The sequence below is a fragment of the Octodon degus genome, unplaced genomic scaffold (assembly GCF_000260255.1).
Source record: "Octodon degus isolate 3935 unplaced genomic scaffold, OctDeg1.0 scaffold00081, whole genome shotgun sequence".
Lineage (NCBI taxonomy): Eukaryota > Metazoa > Chordata > Mammalia > Rodentia > Octodontidae > Octodon > Octodon degus.
In genome coordinates, this window is record NW_004524657.1 from 1,069,454 (window position 1) to 1,075,291 (window position 5,838).

At 44.2% G+C, this 5,838-nt stretch overlaps 1 pseudogene; it reads right to left on the reverse strand.

Moving 5' to 3' along the window:
* Window positions 1–5,160: 5,160 nt before the first annotated feature.
* LOC101587714 lies at window positions 5,161–5,485 on the reverse strand (annotated as a pseudogene).
* Between the last annotated feature and the right edge of the window lie 353 nt (window positions 5,486–5,838).

The window sequence follows — 5,838 nt, forward strand, 5'->3', positions numbered from 1 at the left end:
TGAATTAGGAGATATGGAAAAATGGTGAGAAAATAGTAGTTGAAATTGTAATATTAGGGCTGGTGAGATGGCTCAGTGGTCTGGAGCACCTACTTAGAACAAGCTAAGCTAAGCAAAGCACAGGGACTGCGGTTCAATCCCCCAGCACCACATGCCAGCCAGCCCCGCCCCCTGGTGGGCGGAGCTGGCCACACACACACACACACAAAATAAATAAATAAATAAATAAATAAAAATTTAAAAACAAAAACAAAAGAAAGAAAATGTTGTCTCCAAAAAGACTTGTGTATAAATGTTTGCACACCTTTTATTCATAATAGTCAAAACTGGAAACAACACAAATGTCCATCAACAGACACTGAGCAGATCTGAATGGATAAGCAAGTGTGCTTTATTCACATAATAGACCACTGCTGCTCAGCAATGACAGGAACTATTGAGACTTTTTTATTTTATTTGGTGGAACCGGGGATCGAACTCAGGCACTTGTGCTTGCCAGGCAAGCGTTTATTCCACTGAGCCATCTCCCCAGCTCCCTTTTTTTTTAAACATTTATTTATTTATTTAGTGTGTGTGTGGCCAGCTCCGCCCACCAGGGGGCGGGGCTGGCTGGCATGTGGTGCTGGGGGATTGAACCACAGTCCCTGTGCTTTGCTTAGCTTAGCTTGTTCTAAGTAGGTGTTTTAGACCACTGAGCCATCTCACCAGCCCCATCCCAGCTCCCTTTTTCTTTTCTTTCTTTCTTTTTTTTCTACTGAGACTTTGTAAGGAGGACAAATGGTCAGAGTCCAAGAAATTAGACATAAGAAAATAGAGTATACACTATTTACATAAAATTTGAGAACAGACAAATTACCATAGAACTCAAAGCAATGGTAGCCTGGAAAAAGAAGAGAAGGACGAATAGTAGAAAGTTACTAGGGAACTTCCTGGAGTAATGTCAACATGGACTGGACTCTTGGTTACAATGGTATATACAGAAAATCATTACCACCTGTGCCAAATGAGATAGACATAGATAAATTCATCTTTATCAGAATTATAAACTTTCAAATATAGTGGAGTCACTGGGGCCGGGGAGATGGCTCAGTGGAATAAGCGCTTCCCTGGCAAGCGCAAAGGCCTGATTTCAATCACCGGTTCCACAAAAACAAAACAAAACAAAACAAAAAACAACCAAAACAAAATATAGTGGAGTTAAGGCTGGAGATTAAAGGATGGTTACCTGAGTTTTGGGAAACTAGATTGCACAGGAGGGAGAGAATGAAATAGAATAGGAAGGTGTAGTCAGAAAGGGCAGAGAATGTTTACTCGTTTTAAAGTTTAAATTCAAGTAGTTGAGGAAAGAAAGAGGATCTAGGTTTTATTTATTTTTTATTTTTATTCTTTTGGTACTGGTACTCAAACTCAGGACCTTGAGCTTGCCAGACAGGTGCTTATGCCACTGAGCTATCTCCTTGGTAAGAAAGAGGACCTATAGAGGAAAATGAAAAGAAAAGAAACCTAAATATTGAAGAAAAAAGAAGAATAGAGAGAAAGAGAATGACAAAGAAAAGAAGAAAAGAAACAGAAAACAAGAGGCCAGAGAAAGAGAAGAGAGAATAAAAGAAAAAAAATACAAAAATAACTAGAGCCGGGCGTGGTGGCACATCTGTAATCTCAGCACTCTGAGAGGCTGAGGCAGGAAGGCAGGAGGATCATTGTGAGTTTCAGACCAGCCTGTGTTGCTAAGTGAGCTCAAGACCAGCCCAAACTGCATATTGAGGCCCTGTCTTAAAAAGACAAAAATTTTTTTTTTTTTTTTTCAGTAGTAGGAATTGAACTTGAGACCTTGTGCTTGACAGGCAAGTGCTATACCGCTAGGCTATGTCCCTGGTCCAAAAGAAAAATAAATTGGGGCTGGTGAGATGGCTCAGTGGTCTAAAGCACCTACTTAGAACAAGCTAAGCTAAGCAAAGCACAGGGACCGTGGTTCAATCCCCCAGCACCACATGCCAGCCAGCCCGCCCCCTGGTGGGCTGAGCTGGACACACACACACACACACACACACACACACACACACATACACACACACACACACAATAAATAATTAAAAAAAAAAAGAAAAATAAATTAGAAAAAAAGTAGCTACAGGATACAAAACAAGATAACAGCAAACCAGACAAGAAACAGGTAGCCAGTCAGACAAAAAAAGGGAGAAAGTTGTAAAATACCTCTAGTGTTTACAGTTTTGTGGTAGTGTCCATATTCAATCCCAGAAATGTGCTGGATATGCAGCTGGCCTGGGCCTCTGGCATGGGCACTGGGACTTGTCTTCTTGTGTTCTCCAGAGTCTAGTTTCTGCCTCCTAGCTGCTGCTTCAGACATGTCTACATTGCTAGTGTCCTTAATGGTTTGTGTCTAGTTGTCCCTCCAAAGCCTCATGAAGCGATGGGGCAGTGGGCTTCTACAGTTTGTGACTAATTAATTCATGGTCCAATGCTGGGATTATGGGTGTGTGTACTACATTCGCCCTGCAGCAGATAGCCTGAATGAATTTAAGGAAGGGAGAGAGGCTTGCTGTCTCTTCTCCTGCTGCCACTGCTGCTCCTCCCTTTTTGCTCTTGTTGTTTTGCTCTTTGCTGTTTTCTGCCACCATGAACAGCTGTCCTCTACCATGTGCCACACTCTGCCTTAGAGCCAGCTGAGTATGGGCTGAAACCTTCACAAACTGTGAGCTAAATAAATCTTTACTTCCTTAACGTTGGCTGTCAGTTATTTTGTTTTGGTGACAACGGAAAAGTAGCTGAGACATCCTCCAAAGGTGTGCTTGTACATCTGGGGCCTGGCTGTTGTCTTTGGTCTGAGATTGGTCCACATGCCAAAGACATGTGTTCTTACATTCTTTTCACAGACTCTGCTGTCCCAGACATAATGAAGAAAGTGCAGAACCTTGATATTACAGATTAAACCCAGGATCTTCACAATGAGCAACATCCAAGCCATTTTGTTTTTTGTTTGTTTGTTTTTTTGTACTGGGGAATCAAACTCAGGACCTTGTGCCTTCCAGGCAGGACATTGTGCCTTCTGTTGGGTATATACCTAGGAGTGGAACTGCTGGCTGTAGGTCATCCATTCTATGTTTACAAATATTTTTGAGGAACTGTCAGAAGTTTTCCAAAGTGGCTTCTGCACTCTACTTTTTTATGAGCAGTGCATTCGATTGGCCTTCTTTTGCTGTCCTAGGGCTCTGTGTCATTCTGGGGAGATAGCTTACACCACTGAGCTATCTCCCCAGCCCCTAAGCTCTTTTCTATTTTTATTTATTAATAGTACTTGTTTTTTTCAGACAAGGTCTTGCCATATAGTTCAGGGTAGCTTTGAATTTACTGTGTAGCCCAGGATAGCCTCAAATTTGTGGCAGTCCTCCTGCCTTAGCCTCTTAAATGTTGGGATTACATCACACCATACCCTATCCCTTTTTATTTGTGAGACAGGTTCTCTCTATGCCCCAAAGTTGCCCAGGCTGGGCTCGGGGAACTTGTAATCCTCCTGTCTCAGCCTTCCAAGTGCTGAGATGACAGGAATGCACCACCACACTTGGCTTTTTCTGTGAGATTACTGAACAGATGTCTTTACTGTCCTGCCAGGCCCATAGGCCAAATCAAAGGCTCAGGAAAGCATTTTTTCACTTCCCAAGCCTTCCAGCGTGTGGCCAGCCCTCCTGTGGCCTCAAGGGGGCAGTCCAGGCTGCCTCAGATCACATCATTCCTAAACCCACTGTTCAGTGCTGAGACTAGTGTGAGAGAAGGTCTGCAGATTTGTCCAAGCCTGACCTTTGTTCACCAGTCACCAGTCAGGAAGAACACCCAGCATCTCCTCCACTCACCTGATTCCTCTTCCCACACCATTGTCCTGAAAGGAGGCATCAGTCTCCACATGGGTTCTAAGAGACAAACCATGGTGACTACACAGAGGAACCTGGCCAGCTCTGGAGTCATGCAGTGGACCTCTGACTCAGGATGAAGTGTGATACCCACAGCAGACACACCTAGCACCCAGTGTCATGCCCAGACACAGATGCTGGCAGCCTAGGGGTGGTCCCCCTGGCTCCCTCTGACTATTTTCTGACTGTAGTAGGGAAGATGCTGTTCCCTGGGAGACACACAGCCATGGGTCAAGGTCAGCCCATCTGTAACACAATTAGACATCTCTACCAAAAATCCAAATGCTCTCCACGGAATGCTCATGGAGGGTAGAACTCAAGATGAGACCTTAAGTGACAGTGCCTGGACCATTTAGGGGGCAGCAGCGACCACCAGTAGCATCATCTGTCCCATTGACCTAGGCCTGGTCGAGGTAGTTAGCATGTTGCTCAGAATTGGAGTTCATAATGGGACACTGGAGGAAGACAAGAGCAAGAGCTGGATGGGCTACTCACTGGGGGCCCAAAGAGCAGCCATGCCTCATGAAGACACAGGGAGGCAAGACTCTGGGCAGGAGGCCAGCAAGGCCTACGTGACTCTGCTGCATGTCAGAAGACATAGTCTTAATAGGGACGTGTGTACCCTGGCAGGGGCTCCTGGCCTTGTTGGTATCAGAAACAAGGAGGAGGAACAAGGGACCCATCTCCAGATTTGTCCTTGTCTTCTCCTGCAGCCTGTGAATGTGACCTTGTCTAGAAACAGCCTCTTTGCCCATAGGACGAATCTGTGAATCTTCCTGGGCTTCTGGGTGGCCCTAAGTGCCATCCCTGAGTCCTTATGTGGGAGCCAGTGGGAGAAAAGTCATAGAAGAGGACCAGGGTAAAGGTGTGGGTGACAAACTGCAGGAGGGCTGGTCTGTTCCAGCGCCAGGATTACAGGTGTGCGCCGTTATGCCTGGTTTCTGGGACCGGCATGGCATGCAGTACTGGGGATAGAACACAGGTCCTTACAGGCAGGTACTTAGGCAGGTACTTAGACTGCCGAGCTATCTCCCCAGCCTATTATTTAAAAAAAAATTATGTTTTTTTTTTTTTTTTTTTTTTTTTTTTTTTTTTTTTTAATAAAAGCAACTCTACATTTATTGGCCTTCAGTAAAAACATAAGAGTAGTCAAAACAATATGAACAAAAGTTTTACAAACACTCCTAGGGCAAACCACTTAAACAATTGCCTTTTTACATATCATAATTGCCACTGCCTCACTTCCCTGTATGAATTCATTGATCATTTCTAGTTGGAGACACTTTGTAGCAGAGTAATGTTATCTCCTTTCAGCATGATCCGACCCAGTTGTTTTCTTGACTTTGTTTTAGAATGAATTTCTTCTGCATCATCTAATACAAGGTTCATGTACTCATCAAAACCAATAATACAGCCCTCTATCCGCATATTCACTTGCTCATACAGCCACACCTGGATCCGGGATCTGTACATTCTGCAAGTATCTGAAGATGAGGTTGATGGGCTGCACCATCACCTTCTGGACTTTCTGGCCCTGACCCCGGTACGCCATGGCGGAGCCCGACCAAAAAAATTATGTTGTATATCAATGTTTTCATTCTTTTTTTTCAGAACCGGGGATTGAACTCAGGCCCTTGCGCTTGCCAGGGAAGCGCTTATTCCACTGAGCCACCTCCCCGGCCCCATTGTTTTCATCCTTAGGTTATTTCTACCATTGGTTATTATGGCTCATGTTATTATAAACATTCACATAAAAATTTTTGAGTAAAAGCGTGCCTTCAGTTCTGTTGGGTATATACCTAGGAATGGAACTACTGGCTGTAGGTCATCCATCCTATGTTTACAAATATTTTGAGGAACTGTCAGAAGCTTTCCAAAGTGGCTTCTGCACTTTACTTTTTCATGAGCAGTG